At 40.5% G+C, this 17,398-nt stretch overlaps 1 protein-coding gene across 2 annotated transcripts in view; it reads right to left on the bottom strand.

Annotated features, from left to right (window-relative positions):
- The window catches only part of KCNIP4 (potassium voltage-gated channel interacting protein 4), a 1,015,463-nt gene that overhangs the window by 977,365 nt on the left and 20,700 nt on the right, over window positions 1–17,398 (bottom strand). The gene's annotated exons all lie outside the window — the stretch shown is intronic.

Here is a 17,398-nt window from a genome sequence, read left to right as displayed (position 1 = left end):
ATGTATTCTGCAGTTTGTTCAAATAAATGTGACTTGCGTAGTGGTTAACAAAATAGCGGACGCCTTTACTCTGAACTCTGCTGCTGCTACTATCTTGTATCTTAAGGAATTATGGGGCTGGAAACAGACAAGACCAGGAATGTTCCACAACTGCAGACATATCGTATACTTCTTGAAATAATATTCTCATAACAACTTTGCACGAAGAAAGAACAGGAAAAAAAAAAAGAAGAAAAAGAAAAAAGGAAAAACAATTCAATCCCTTCACCTGTTTCAGCTTTTACTAAGAGAGCAGACTTGTGCCCTAATAAGCCTTTGGATTCTAAAGTCCTGGATTCAAATTTTTGCTCTTCTAGTTACCACAACTATGCACTTGAATAAGATATTAAACCATTCCTGGGCCTCAGCTTTCTACTCTGGAAAATGGACGGAATGAGACCCTCACAGAACCACTTACAATGTAACAGAATTTAGTCTGTGCTTAGCATAAATCAGATGTTCCAGACCTATTAATTTCGTTTTCCTTACAAGTCAGGTGGCGCCTGTTTTCAAAACCTGCATCATTGAACCTGTGTCCCATCAAATATCTTTTCAAAGACTAACAGTTTTAGTCCACTCGGGTTTCTATAACAAAACATCACAGACTGTGTGGCTTCTAAACAACATGATTTATTTCGCACATTTCTGGAGACTGAGAAGTCCAAGATCAGGGTGCCGGCGTGGTCATGGAAGGTGATTAGGTCATGAAGGCAGAGTCCTCATGGAAGCGACTTGTTCTCTTAGAAAAGAGACGCCAGAGAATGAACTCCCTTACCCCTTTCCACCATGTTCACAGACAGGCATCTATGAACCAGGAAGCAGGCCTCCACCGGACACCAAATCTGCCAGCAACTTGATCTTGGACTTCCCAGCCTGCAGAACTGTGAGAAAGAAATGCATGTTGTTTATGTTACCCAGTCTATGGTGGTATTGCTATAGCTGCCCAAAAAAACTTCGACAGTTTTATTCTAATATTTTGGAGAAGTTAAAAGAATATTGCTTAAGATTGTACAATTGAGACATTATTTTTTTATATTTTATTATTTCGCGATTACATATATTTTTAAAAACACACTAATACAATAAATAACAAAGAGCAGGTATGTATCGACCCCAGCTTCAGGGGGGAAAAAGCCTTACATTGTTAGAACGATGTTTAAGCAAGCCTGTATGCATGCCCCTTTTTACATTTACCAATAATGTATCTATCCAAAAACAATAAAATATTGTTTAGAATATGTTACATTTTATGAAAAAGGTACATTTGTATGTATCTTTCTAAAACTTGCTTTTCTAACTCAATGTAACATTTTAAAGATTTATCCACTTTAATACATGGAGCTCTAGTGTCCTGTATGTTTTATTATACCCATATCGGCTCTCCCCGTGATGGATATTCAAGTTACTTCTCAGTTTCATCATGATAAGCAGTACCATCATGAACTCTCTTTTTCAACACATCTCTTGTGCACAGTTGCAAGAGTAACTCCAACTTGTTCCTTAGGAATGGACCTGCTTGATTATGGGGCATGTGTGTCCTCAGCTTTTTCCTATGATACCAAACTGCTTTTGAAAGAGATGTCATTTACCCTGTAAGCAGTTGTGTTTAAGTGTACCCATTTTCCCAATCCTCACCAACACTGGATGTAAGCAGGATTTTAAGTATTTGGTAATGTCATGTGTACGAAGTAAACATTTTCTTTAGTAGAATAAAGCTCTCCTTAGGTAATAATGTTTTTAAATGTAACTCCCTCGTAGTAATAGCAGAAATAAGGGAGTAAGTCTGTCACGATAGAAACAAAGATGAAAATAATGAAAAGGAAAATCCTTTCTGAAGTGCTATAAACCTGGTTTAAACCGTACCTAGCTTATTTGGAGCACTGGCAAAAACATTTGATGAACTGTGTGTGAGTTTAGGTGTCATTTCAACTCAAGTGCAAAAGTTGTCTTGCCCATTAAACATGTGGTTAAAGTGCACTCTCCATAGCTCTTTCCTGCTCTGAAAGTCTCTCCTTGTAAAAAGAGAGAAAAGGAATCCAAAGCAAAGTTGGCAGTTCTATTTCTCTAATGCCTCATTTCTTCAGGATGGATGAAAGCCTTCACAAAACAGTCCTGTGTCCCTTGGGTCACTTTCTGTTGCATCCCGTTATAACATCTCTACAAAATAGGAGCTAGTCCATGCTTTCCACATTCACCAGCTCCAGCAGTCCTGGTCTTCTCTCATTCCTTCTTGTCACAGGGCTTCCCACATGCTGTTCCCTCCTGTTCCATGCTGGAACACACTTCCTTCCTGTTTGGGCCTCGCTGATAAGCATTCCCTCCTTCAGGTCTCAGCTTACCTCTTGGAAGAGTTCTGCCCCGAGCTCCCCAACAAGATGACATTCCCCTTCAATGGTTCCTAGGCAACATGCCTATCCTTTCAGTACCGTCAAGCCTCCATCAATATGCAATAAATGAGGGTCAACATTCAATCATATAAAACGTGGGATCTCCTTATAGAAAGTTAGTGAACAACAATGTTTTGTTTTTGTTTGTTTTTGTTTTGTTTTTGTTTTTTTTGTCTCTACAGTCGCAGAATGCAGAAAAAAAAAAGTGAAAGGTACATAGTATGCAAAGGACTGATCTGAGAGTCCCAAATGATCACGTGATAGTCACATCCGAATCAGGCGCACTGCAAGATATTAAGTCTTGAGCATGGAAAAGGAAGACTGGTAAAAGCATGGAAGTCAATTTTGTTATACCCAACTCCATGTTATTTCCAAGTTTGTATATTATAGGGTGTGGTTTCTTGAATTTTATTCCTCATCAACTCTAGTTTATGTGCTATTAGATTGATGAACCTGGACCTGAAGGCGGAATTCTGTGTAATAGAGGCTACATGCTCAGTAATTATTTGTTGAAAGGAAATGAAAAGAAAAATGGACCATAAAAGTACTTTATGACTGGGGAAGAAAAAGAATAAGACACTATAGAAATGAAATTGTTTCTCGTTAAATTCAGAATAAGCTGCAAAGTCCGTGTCGAGTCCTGTAAGGCACTAACACTTCAGCAACCTCACCCCATCGTGCCCTTCAATAGCCATCCTCCTAATACATTTCTCTAAGTTCCTAACGCACACCAAGCTTTTTTCTCCCTTTGCCTAGAATTTTCTTCCCCCAGGTCTTTACATGACTGGCTCCTCACCTTTCTCACCTGGACTTAAATATCATCACCTCCCGACAGAAGCCCCATCTGAACAGGTACCTAAAGCCAATCCCACACCCCCTCCGTTCCAGTGCCTTCCTGCTCCTTGGTGGTTTCAGTCCTTAGCCTAGGCTGAAAATGCGCTGTGTCTTAGTTTGCTTTGTGTTCACTCAGGTACGACTCCTCTCTCTATGGAAGCTGCATGAAGGCTTACCTCTTTGTATTCCCAACCCCTGTTACAATGTCTAGCCCAGAACAGGTACTCAAAAAACACCTGGTCAATAAAGAAATGAAGATGACTTATACAGCACGGGACAGGGAGAGGGCACAGAGCCCACCGGAGAACTCAGAAGAATTACAACGTCCTTCTCTAATACACCCCTTATACCCCGACCCTTCCCGCCCAGAAGGAGCTGAGGGTCAGAGGTGGGGTCCAATCATTGAGCTGGCAGCCTAGTCCTCAATATCAAGGCAAATGTGTTATCTGTAAGGTCTAGATGGCATCGACTTATCATCAAACTCAAACTCAAAAAAAAATAAATAAATTTTAAAGAGAAAAACATACAAGCAGCATACATGAAAGGATTTTATTTCAAGCAGCTTAAATGATTTCTCATGAAAATCTGGATCCCTTCAAGACCGTCCGAAAATAAAGCCAAAGCAGACTGGATGCTTATACAGACCGTCTGCTGGTCTCATTAAAGAATTAAATATGTCTTGTTTGGGAGCAGTCTCCGAAGCCCCAGAGACTCCCCCAAAATTCATTCTGAAAGTATAGATTTTATTTCTAAAAACAACCATGATTAAGCATGACATCTACAGATGCCTACTCTTCAGTAAAGCTGCAATTTGGGAAAAATCAAAGCCATAAGGAACTAAATTATGTAAGGGAGGCTTTTCATTACTCTCTAATCTATCTCACTCTGAGTTAAGAGGCAAACAAAATTTGATTATTTGGCCAGTTATAGTACAGCTTCTGTGTTTAATTTGCTTTTCCTCAGAAGATTAAAAAAAAGTCACATGAACTACTATTACATGTAGAGTTGAACTGGACTTGTTTTTTTTTTAAGCTCATTCGTTAAGTGATTAGTGTTTTTAAAGAGCAGAGGCCCACCATTCGCTAAGATTTACCCCAGCTCAGCCAATAAAATTCCTTAATTAAAGACTAGCTGAAATCTGCTCTCCATTTTAAAAAAAAGCTCTTCAACATAAAAGGAAAAAAAACAACCTTATTTATTGACTGTTTAAGTTTCCCTGGTGCATGCAATGAGCTGATAGCCTCAACTAAACAAAGAACAGATTTAAAAAAAAAAAAAAAAAATCAATTTTGGTATCTTCACATTGAAAAAGCTTCTTTTAAAAAGTAGTTCAAAATATAGTCTCTGCTAAGATGTTGATACTTCTTAAATTAAGATTTAAAATAAGACAGGCTTATAAAAAGACCGCCAGCTCCTAACATCTACTGCAAATGCTTCTGTATGTGTCAATTAGACAAGATGCTAGTTTTCTGTACATCGGGTGGCGTCTATTTATAAGTCTACAAATGTTTTAATGGCTTAAAGAAGAAAAAAGAAAGTTGGAAATTAGATCTCTCGTTTTAATTGACTAGGGCTTCCTAACATTTCTACCCAGGGAATGAAACCACCTGAGCTTTAAAATAAACTGAAAGAGAGGATGGATAATTTTTATAGCTGCAGTCCTAATAGTTGACTCTTTGAGATGTGCTTTCTAAAAGTTTTCCTAAGTCCTGACAATCTCCAGAGTTTGTATTAAAGCACACACACACACACACACACACACACACACACACACAAACACACACACACAGAGGCACATCTTCAATCTGAAATTTGTAGCACACTTTTACCTGCCAGACCCCCCTGCGTAATACCATAAGCAATACTGGCATCTCTGAATACGTGTTGCTAGTTTCCACCTATTAATTAATTCAACCATTAGCATTTTCATGGTTCTCAATTCAGGAACAGACCTCCAGTCCCCCACGATGCAGACCAGGACGCTTCCTGGTCATTGCCTATTTGACCCCAGTGCAATCTTTCATTTCAGTCATTGCTCTTCCAGACTTTACATGCACAGGTGCACTTTCCTCTCACTAATTCTACAACTGCTGCAAAGCACCAGTTTCTCCCCCAAAGCTCTTCTGGACTGCATAAACACAAGGTGGTAATATTTCTTCATCCCTTCTCTAACCAGCAACTGATCTGTGCTGTAACTCCAGTTGCGATATTTCTTTCATTATTACTCATCTAAGCACATCCCTGGCTTTTCAACATGTCATGTTGTAGGATCCATACTGAATATTTATCAAGTCCCTACTAGGTGCAGAATATTGTTGTAGGCACTGGGGACATACAGATAATTTTAGTATTTTCCCTGCAGTCTACCTGCTTACTATCTAGTCAGGGCAATGGAGACTCCGCTGGATGTTTATGGCAGTATGAGAGAAGCTCCATTCATTTCTTTATTCAGCAAATATCTGAGCACCTCCTAGTCACTGTGCCACACTAAATGGGCTACATAATGGTGAAGATATCAGTTCTTGTTTTTGGACACATGCCCATGGAGGTCACAACCTAAGGCAGTCACAAATAAGCACACAAATAAGTCACACAGAAGTGAGAGCTGTGAAGAAAATAAAGCAGATGAAGGAATAGACTATACTGGGGGGAGGAAACTCTCCAGAAAGGGGGCTCTGAGAAAGTGGGGTGTTGGCTGACCCTGGGGCACAGAAGGAGCTGGCCAGCCCACGAGCAGCCGTGTGCAGGCCAAAGGAGTGGCACGTGCAAAGATCCTGAGGCTGACAGGAGCCTGGCACAGCCAAGGATTGGAGCAGGAACCAATCACAGAGCCAGTGGGACAAGAGCTTAGCAGAGAAAGTAGAGAGTGAAACAAGATGAGGCGGAGAGGTAAACAGATAGATCATGCAAAGATGATCTTAGAAATTTGGAGGTTACATTATGTTGTATACGTTATATACTATTATATTATGACATCATACGTGTTCCTTTCATTACAATAAGAAACACTGACCTCTTTTAGGCTGTGATGATCTTTAAAATTCCTCTCAGAATATCATGTGAGGAGTAGATTGGAGAAAACAGGAGTAGACACCATACAGTCGCCCAGGAGATGACAATGGCTTAGATTATTCACTCATTTAGACAAAAAACAAAAAACAAAAAAAAGGGAGCTACACATTTATTCCACCAAGCTTTGTACCAGGGACTTAGCCCTGAATAAAGAGAGCCATCATTCTAGTAAGAGAGATGAAAGATAATAAAAGTAATCAGAAAAACATAATATGTTATGCGGCAACCAGGGCTACATAGGAAATTAAGCCAGAGTGAGGGACTGGAATGGTCAGTGGTGTCGGTGGGGTTTTGCTCAGACTAAGTATAACAGAGGCTCCGAGAGGCGTACATCAGCCTGGGGAGTGAGGGAAGGCTTCTCGGAAGAGGAAACACTTGGGCTAAAACTGAAGCATGAGTAAATTGGCCAAATAACATAAGTAAGGTGGGGTGGGGTGGAGAATGGAGAAACATGGATGTAGGAGGTTTGAGGAACTTAACCTCAGGGCGTGAGTGAAGGGATCCGTGCAGAGCGCGAAGAAAGACAAGACCAGAGCCAGCAGAGGTCAGAGCAGGAAGCCGAGCATCCAAACGTTCTGGCAAGGGCTTTAAGCAAGGGAATGAATTCGCACTATCCTGCACTTAGCATTGTGTAAGATGGATGGGAGAGAGGCTGGCCAAGGGAGTCCATTAGCAAACACTGGGTGTGATCCAGGAGTAAGATGATGGTGACTGTAAAGACAATTGGGGTGGGGGTAAGGTTGATCCAAAAGATATCAAGGATGTACAATGGACAGAACTTGATCACTGCTCAGATGTGTGCATGGGGTGGGGGTGGGAGACAGAAAAGTCCAGTCTGCCTGGACTTTTACACAATCATGATGTGTAAAATCCTATAAAATACGCCCTTTTGACTCTCTTGGACCTCACCTATGTCAATATTCCCACCTACTGTGGCATCACCAGCTTTCTTTCAGCCCTTGAACCTGCCAAGGTCCTTCCCCACCCAGGGTCTTTGCCCCGGACGCTCCTTCTGTCCAGAGTGCTGTCTCTCTCGTCTTTGCTGGACGGCCCCTTCCTGTCACTCAGGTCTTTGCTTACCCATCAATTCCCTAGCGAGGTCTTCCCTGACCATCCTCAGCCAACCTTGATCCCACCTATTCATCACACTCTTCTCTCAAAAATCAGCTTACTTTTTTTAAATTAAATTTATTGGGGTGACAATGGTTAATAAAATTACATAGGTTGCAAGTACGCATTTCTATAATACATCATCTCTATATCACATTGTGTGCGCATATGTGGGATATAAATCTGAAGGCAACAGTGGAATGAGACTAACAAAGAGACAAAAACTCATAGACACAGACAACAGTTTAGTAGTTACCAGAGGGTAAGTGGGGCAGCGGGGTGGTAGAAGAGGGTACAGGGGGTCCAATATATGGTGAAGGAAGGAAAATCAGCTTCCTTCTAAAATATTAATATGCTAATTTTCTCAGAGGTTTGTTTTTCCATACTTCTGTTTACATATTTGTTTCTATATGTGGGTAGGGTCCCCAGTGAGCTCCCCCAGGACAGCCAGGGACTCACCTTGCTTGTTCAGCACTGTCTCTAGCCCCTCAACACAAATCTTTTAAATGAATGAATGAATGAATGAATGAGTACAGAAACTGGGTAACAAATTGCATACAGAGCTTCCAGCTTAGCAGGAAAGCTGCCGAAAATAAAAAGGTTCTTGTTTTAGGAGACACGAAGAGAAAACAGATTGAAAAGTACACATTTGAAAACAATGAACAGAAGAAAAGAAGCCCAGTTGAACCTTGATTTCTGTTAAATAAAATGTCGCTTTTAGACCAGGGATCAGAAAACGGTTTTCCGTAAAAGACCACACAGCAAGTATTTCAGGCTTTGCAGACCTTAAGGACGCTGTTGGAAACTGCTTAACTTTGTCGGTATAACACGAAAGCGTCTATCTATACGCAGCACCTAAATGAGAGAGCATGGCTGTATCCTAGTAAAATGTTACTTACAAAAATGGGCTGAAATTGGCCAAACAGGCATAGTTGCCAACTCCTGCTTTAGATTAATAGGATGACATATAATTGAAATATAAGAAAGAGGAACTAACTTTTACTGAGAATCTGCTATGTGCCAGACATTGTGCGAGATGCGTGGCATACATATCTCACCCAGTCTTTTTAACCATTCTGGGTGATAAGCATCATTACATCTATTTTTGCAATAATTAAGAGTTCAAATAGGAAAAATTACTTATTCAGGTCACACAGTTAAGGGGCCAGAATTTAAATCCAGGAGGTCTTTCTGACTCTCAGCCTCCGTGTTTACCATTTATTCTTTGACTGATTCTCCCCTCATAGCCACAAACTGCTTTTCTACCCGGTTTTGGAAAGAGGTATAAGCATTTATGCATGATATACATACATTGATTTCAATGCCACACATACTGAGTACATACGAACGATGTGCCAGGCCTTGTGAGAGGGGCCAGGGCTTCAAAACTGATAGACCATTTTTGTCTATGATTTGTCTACATCGCAGCTTGTTAATTCCAGATACTAAATTCCAAAGCCTACCATTTGGCAGCTCCTGTGTTACATTCTCTTTTATTTTGCTGGAAGTGCTCATGGTGCTTTCCACCCTACTAATGATGTGTCTCCACCACCCTGTCTGCCCTCTGTAAACAACCACAGGTGTGGATGTTCTGTCTGTGTGCTAGGCCCTACTGCTGTCTGAGAAGCAGACTCCCCTAATGAGGGGTCAAAGAAGACCCGTATTAGACCGCTGCCCCCAGCCCTGGCTGCCGTCTTATTCTGCGGGTTCCCAGCTGCACAGCTTCCCGTGCCCAGTTGATTCAGATGGTGTCACTCACTGTGTCTTTGAAGCGTCACCTCCATAGGTTTGGGTTAAAGACCTTTCCATCTTCCCAGGGCCAACATAGTAACCAGGGTGTGATTGTTATGTGTTTTATGACAGATTTGAGATTAAAGATGTAAATATACAGACCACATGAAACTGATTTTGAAAATACCTGGTTCTCCTGTGGCACTTCCAGTTTAACCAATACAAAAACCCTATATTTCTTATGTAGTTCTGGAAATTCTATCTCAGGTAAATGCTACAATCATGCTTTTGCTTTCCAGTTACTTTCTATTCAGTAACATCAGTATCAGAGAAAAATGTTGGAGGAAAAGGAAAAAAACCTGCTGTTATAAGCAACTCACACTGCTTTTCCCAGTAACCACTGCCTTTCTTTATTTGGTAGCTTATGTCTATCCAATTTAGGATATGGGTTCATTTAGAAGAGAGTCTCAATGAGTACTAGTTTTCCTAACTCATCACACGTTTAACATAAACAATCAATACTGTACAACATCTGGACACAGTCTATCAACATCCTATTATACCTACAAAAAGAAAAAGTCATATGGAATATTTAGTCTATTTTTCAAAAGCCACCACCTTTCAGCATTTAGCATGGATCATCGTGTCGGAAATCAATATGAATGCTTTTCTAGAGAAAAGGTGGGCTTTGAGCATCCACAAATAACAACCCAAGTGACATATCCGTTACCCAGCTTCTCTGGGCCAGAGTTCTGTCTCCAGCAGACTTGGGATCAGGAGTCAGGGTTTCCCTTCATGTTGTTAGTATCAAAGCTTTGCACTCTGTTTCATCTTGTGCGTCAAAACAGTCAGCTAAGTGTGTTTAGTACAAAAGATTCTTTTCCTTACCTCCTGAATTATTCTTGTGTCATCTCCTCCTCCACATTTGTCTGCTATCAACTGAAGCCCCTGACATTTCTCAACTACCTCTCTTCAGATGGCTTCTTCACTCCAGATTGGCTCTCCTGTGGTCCATCCCATCCTCTGTACGGCTGCTAGAATGATCAGGCCACTAATGATAGTAACAACCACCATTTTGTTTGTTTGTTTGTTTGGTACTTTATATGCATTATTCATTGAAGTCAAACAGACACACACACACACACACCAAATTAGTATCACTTCTATTTTTCATATGAGGAAACCAAAACTTAGTGAAATTAAGAATTTGATCAAAGTCATAGAGCTACTATGGTATAGAGCTAGGATTCAAACCCAGGCTTCTCTAACCTACATGTGACCTGGTTTTGTCATTTGACTCAAAATCTCTGTGCCATAGATGTACATCTGATTGGTAGAGTTTAGGTCACATGTCACCGTTTGCCAGAGAGAATAAAACATCTTGAGGGACAGTTTTATTAACACTATATCCAATAAGACAGGGCTAGAGCCCCAAATAAGATCAGGTTGCAATTATAAGGAGAAGAGATGGGTACTGGTTTGGCAAAAAACAAGACTCCTGTGATAGCTTCTCTTAACAATCAACTATAAAGCCTCACCCAGAAATGACCTCTAATTCATTAGACAGATATAGCCAGACACTATTCCTTGCATGTGAAAAAATCACTAACTGATAAAGAATGTGGTTCTTAGACAAAGGATGCTACTTTGCAAACACACACACTAAAACATGTATTAACTGAATGGAATCAGTTGGCTTAAGAACAGCAGTGAGCCAGGTGGTCCAGGCTGGGACACTTGACACATTCATCAGGTGGTGGCAAAATGTTTGGCCAAACTGTCACCTGATTTACCTTGGCTTACAGACCTTATGCTCACTGAGGCAGCAGTGTTAGCAAAAAGTAAGTATGTTGGCTACATCTTGTAGTGTCCTGTAAGTGGAATGAGCCTACATCAGAACAGAACTAAAGATCAAGAAACTACACCTAGGATAAAAGAACCATTTGGGGTACTGTGACTCCCATCATTCGGAGTCTTGCTGGTTGGGAAAAGTAAATTTTTGTACCTCATGCTAAAGTGAGTGCTAAAGTGAGAGTCAGAAAAACTGGAGCTTAGCCTGAGACGATTTGGGAACTAGTCCTTTCCCATGCACTTCATGTGAAAACACTCTGCCAGCAAAGATATACGTAATAGTGGCACTTCTCATTTAAAGCAAGTTTCATATTCTTGGGGTAGAGGCCATTAAGCCAAAGGACAAGGGACCTTTGACTTTAAGACTATGTCCAAGCAAGATAATTCACTATGTAATTAAAGCATGACATTTTCAGGGGAAAAAAAAAAAAAAGAATACACTGGAAAACGACCAAGTATTTGAGGGAAAGATATTGCCAAGGATCCCACCCATCCCTGGGCCAGTCCTGTGACCTTTCCACTTCATTCCCTGGGACCTGTGCTGTTATATCTGTGCGGTTGCATGAAGGGCATCCTTATCTACATTTTTCCCTCAGTTGGGACATAGAGAAATACAAACAAAAATAACCTCTAAGGCAGAACCAGGGCCGTGGACAAAAGAGATCCTTCTAGAGAACAGATTACCGAGGCTGCTCAATGGCTGATGTAAAAACACAGTCCAAGGTCACAGTAGAGAGATTTGTCTCAACGGTTCCATCCTTGTCTAACAAGATGTGTGTGCTGTAGACTACACACTACAGTGCTCTTCCCGTTCTCTCCTTCTCTAAGTGAGAGTCTAACTGTCCTTTACAATTGTGTTCAGAATATTGGGGGACTTAATAACTTTTAACTCGGTTGCACATGGTAAAAACCCATATCCAGATATGCCTGTCGTGGCCCAGTCACCCAGAGATATTGGAATAGCAGGTGGATGGGTAACTAGATGAGACTTGGAGTGGTCACTCGCTCTCAAGGAGCGAGTGACAACATTCCCTGTAGCTTGAGCAACGTTAAATGTATATTTGGGAAGGACTCTGATATGAATGTGGTATAGCCAAATGGGTGAACGACGGCATTCATCATTAGTAGCCTACCCAAAAGATTTCCCCTTTGTTCTTTGCTACCAGAAATATGATTATGTTTAAGATGGCAATGTGCCTAGCTCCTGGACTGAATTACGATTGGTCTATCTCGATAACTCATACAGCCCTTTGCCAAACACTCACTTTCCTAATCATCCGCACATCTTCACTTAGCCAAATGAGACCCACGGAGGGAGTTCATTCGGAGGATGTTTCATACTTTGATAAAAGGAAACATTTTCCTTTCTTTTCTACTTGACCAAAATGTGGAAGCAATCATTGTGTGACCATGAGGCAATGAACATAAGGATAAAAAAAAAAAAAATCCATGTTGGAAATAGTAGAAAAGGGGATGGGAGAAGCTGGGACCACATTTCTTCTTATAGAAGCAACTAAATCAACTTTATAAGTAATGTCATAGTTGAGATTTCTGTTACAGTGAAAAACATGTCTAATTTGCAAACTGATCATATGCTGTGTGTAGAACGTGGGGACAGGACACATATTTGAAGAGTAGAATGAAATGAAGACAAATTCTCACTGAATCCGCACTGTTTTGAAGACTGGTATCTATCCTTCTTGAAACTATCTTTTTAGCAAAGTATTATCTTTTCTTTAAATTGATTCTCAATGTTGATAGTATGTAGAACTGTTAATGAATATACACATGGTCAAAACCATGTGTAACAAAACCATGTGTAACAAAACAGACAAAACACTACAAAGGTACTAAATATAATTGAGTATTTGCTGAAGTTAGTCATCAATGAACTGTAGATAAACTGAGATGCCAACGGAAACAGTTGAAAATCTGCCAAGCTGTTTACCATACCTTTTCTTTTTCCCTTCAAAGCAGCTTCCTAGAAGCTTTCTAATTCTACCCCCATGTTAATCATTTCATATCCTACAGAGTTTTATAAACTTAGATTGCCTCCTGTAAGTGGTGTCTTGATAATCAGGAGTCTTTTAATTTTAAGACCAGCTTTAAAAGAAATTTTCCTTTGAGTGTTTTAGTGTTGCTTGTTTGGCGTCCTCTGATGTTACTTCATTTACTCTTGATGCCATACTCTTCCACTTTTATTCATTCATTCGTTTATTCGACAGAATACTACCTCTCTGCACAATTCAAACTCTCAACGGCATTTGACTCAGTTGAACACTCCCTCCTTCTTGGCTTCTGTGATACCACACTTTGCTGATTTCTGTCCTCCATCTCTGAGCTCTTACTTTTGGTGTTGTCTTTCCTTGCTCTGCCTCTAAATGTGAAGGAGTCCCAGGATGTAGTCCTCACTTCCTTCTCTTTCCTATATATGATATTGCTGTGAATGGTCTCATTTGATCCCAATTTTAATAAAATGTATATTAAAAGACTCAAACATTCATGTCTTCAGCCCTGACCTCTACACTAAAATCTTTATCTTATATAGTCTGCTGCTTACTTGAAATCTCTACTTAGTTGTCTAGGAGGCATATGAACCTTACATATCCAAGTCTGAATTCCTGGTTTTTCAGTCCATTCCCAATTTTCTCCTCCCTTAGTTTTTCCCATGTCAATAAATAATACCACCATCCACACAGAAGATCAAGTCAAATGATTAGAAGTATCCTTGCTTCCTCTTTCTCCTTTATTTTCCACATCCATCTCAGCAGTAAGTCGCGTAATCAACCTTGAATCCATCTACTTGTCTCCATTGACATTCCAAACGCGATACATCTCCTGCCTGGGACTCCACCATAACCTCCTAACTCATCTCCTTGCTTCTTTTCATTCTCTCCACCTCATCATTCATTTCCCATGCATCAGCCAGCACGTCCTTTTTTAAAAATATAAATCACACCTTGTCACATCTCTGCATAAAGCCCTCATAATAATGTGCTATCCCACTTAGAGTCAATGCAAACCCCTTCTTCTAGACTCCAAGGTCCTAGCCACATGGCTCCCACCTACCTCTCTGATTCATCTCACATCTCTCTACCTGACTCCGTATGTTCCAACTTCCCTCCTTTTTGACCTTTGTACAATCCCAGCTTATTATGCTTTGGGTCTTTACAGAAGCTGTGTCTTCTGTCTGGAAAGATTTTCCCCAGATAGTCTCACAAATTACTGTCTCTTTTAATTCAGGCCTCTGCTCATAGCTCACCCCTTCAAAGAAGCCTACCCTGGCCAACAAGCCTCAATCAAGTAGCCAATCTCTTCTTCTCAATCCATTGTGCTGTTTTCCTTCCTTCACAGCAAGGATTGCTATCTCCTATTTTCTTGCCTATGTATTACCTGTCTTCCTTCCAAATAATTTACACTCCTTGAGATCATGGACCTTGTCTGAGTCTCTTATTGTGGTGTCCCTATTTCCTAGACACTCCGCATGTGCTCAATAAATAACTGGTGAATTGGTGAAGAAGTTTATTGGGTTCCTAAGCACTAGAGAAACTCTTCCCAAAGATCCATTCAGCTCCTGTTATACTTTTCATGGTTTTAAGATTAATCAGGAAATACATTTTGGGGAGCCAATTCTCCCTTCATTCAATCAAGAAATATTTATTATGCCAAGCATTTTGCTATACAATGAAAAACGAGACAGCAGATCCATTATCTACTGGTATAAAATGACATGAAAATGAATAAGTATAATATAAATTGAGATCAATCAAACTAAGAAAACTACTATCATTGCCTTGTGCAAATAGTTCAGGAGTGGAAAGAAACAATATCAGTGATGAGTACAGAGGGAAGATTACATTTTTTATAGACCCATGAGTCAGAGGTTGAGTTTTATACACTAAAAGAGGAAAACAGTTCATTGGTTTTATTTCTCAAGCCCATATGATGATGAGCCCAAACATGATAATGACAGAAGGAGAGATTTTTTTCTCTTTTGGCATGTCATAATGTTATTACAACCTGAAAGTCAAGTTTCACTAAATTCAAGGACACTACTTCCCAAAGCCTTGTGTGATTCAATCATGTACAATTCTATTTTATTGTCATGCAAGGTGAAGAAGATTAAGCAGAACAGAAATGAAATAGATGCTCTCCCAATTTCCCCTCCCTCTGACAGCTGCCACCCTCTTCTCTGCCGGTCCCCACCTCACTCCCTGCGTCACCACTCACTTCTGGTGCTCCATGATTCCCCATTACTCACTGCTCTCTGATACAAAGGAGATTTGACTAATCCTCTACCGATGGTCCTCAAATGGCCCTTACTCAATACCACTTTCTCAACCCACCTACTCATTTGAAAGACCTTTCCCTCTTGCTTCTACTGTCCAAATGCCTTCCTCTCCAGCCACCCCTGCCCACAGTGATCTCATCCTCCTCTGGTTACCTACAGCAGTCACTGCCTTTGCTGGCTATTTGGCACTTTTCATATCCTGCCTAGAATTGCTGTTTAACCTTTCATGTTTCTGGCTGTTAACGACTTCCCAACCAGATCATTGAATTTTTTAATACAGTGGTCCTGCCTTCCGTTTCTTGTCTCACCCATACCCATAGATGACAGTGATATGGCCAGAGGAAACGGCCAGTCCCACATCCCCAGCATGTGGCCTGCAAGCATTTATTCCCATCATGCCACCGGAGAAAGTCAGGCATAGATTAAACTTATGATCAAGGCGTCCATCAGTGAAATACAGATTCTTCTATATAATTTAGACATCAAGAAATATGCCACGTATCAAGAAAATCAGTAGGTACAAATATTCTCCAAGATAAATCAGTTTTTCATGTTGAATAAAGACCAAGAAACCCCTCTGACTAAATAGTTACATATTTGCAAATGGTTTCTGTAGGCCAGAGGAACGAGTTTCTATTTATTGATACTTTCTATACAAGTTAGTCAAGTCCTCTTTGGATAAGGCCTCTCGGTTCAAAAAAAAAAAAAAAAAAAAAAGTTTTTCCTCTTATCTGCAGGAAGCAGTCTGCCATCCTCTATATCACTTTCAGAAGCATCAGTGTTAACTCCACACATTTAGATTTGAGGTCGATCACCTGGAACTGCAAACAATTTCCTCTGTAGGAAATTGCAAAGAATGAAAAGACTTCTTCAGATACTGCCCTAGGGTCTCTTCTCCACAACCCGCCCCCCTCTCCCCTTCCCTCCACTACCCCTTCTCTGTAATCTAATTCCCTGAGCCAAAATCTAATACTGCTACTCCACTGGTAGCTTCTGCCGCCCTTAAGCAAATATCCTGAGACCTTCAGATGGTGGCCTTGATCTCTAGGATGCATTTTCCTCATCTCTCCCATGTCACCTGACACCCCCCTTCTCCTTCCTCGCTGCACTGCAGCCATACTGGATTTCTTTCAACTCAAAGATGGCATTTCATTTGCATCCTCCAGGATTTCATTCCTGAGATTCCTACCACAGGTTAATCCTTTTCCCCATCCTCTACAGCCGACCTACCTAACTCTTCCTTCTCCTAATTAAATGTTATTTCTTCAGGATGAACCTTCTAGGAAGGTTTAGTTTCCCCTGATATAGTCTCTAAAGACAATCATGAACCTTCTTTGGGAATCCCCAGTGGAAATCCTTTGTTTTAATAACTAGAGGCCTGCTATATTTCAAGACCCCATGATAAGAGGAACAGTGTCTGTTTTAGTGATGGCCACATTCCAGCAAATCACTGAGTGTCTCGGAACGTAGTTCATGCTCAAGAAATTTGTTGAGTTAACAAATGAGAATAGGGGCACTGGAGCTAGAAGACTTGTGGAGCCCATTTTGTGCGTACTGTAACCTTGGGCAGGTCACTTTAGCTCACTGATCCTCAATTTTTTAATCTTTAAAAAGGGCACTATTATCAACCACTTTTAGAATATCGATAGAGCCAAATGATACATGGTCAGCCAAAGAGTTTATAAGTTGGAAAAGGTTTATATAAAATAATTATTGTTTTTAATTGAGTAGTCATAAAGTTTCTTCAGCTACATATATATAGCCAATACTTATTGGGTTATTGCTATGGCTAAAAGCTTACATGCGTTATCTCATATAATTCTGACTTATGCAATACTCCTAGGAGGTCCACATTATTATTGACCCACTTAACAGGTGAGGACAATGGAGTCACAGAATAATAAGTGATGGAACTGGGATTCAAATCAAGGTAGTCTCCCAGGTCTGAGTGTGACTCCCAGACAAGCTTCCCATTACTGTATATCTCACCTCTATTTCTTAGAAGAAGAGAGTTAAGCTTTCACAGGAGATAATTTATAGCTCTTCTTACAAGTCTAGCTGTGGCTGCTAACAGACTAGGTGG

The sequence above is a fragment of the Rhinolophus ferrumequinum genome, chromosome 5 (assembly GCF_004115265.2).
Source record: "Rhinolophus ferrumequinum isolate MPI-CBG mRhiFer1 chromosome 5, mRhiFer1_v1.p, whole genome shotgun sequence".
NCBI classification, from domain to species: Eukaryota; Metazoa; Chordata; class Mammalia; order Chiroptera; family Rhinolophidae; genus Rhinolophus; species Rhinolophus ferrumequinum.
The sequence above is the reverse complement of the archived record's forward strand: the minus strand, read 5'-3'. Positions and strand labels throughout refer to the sequence as shown.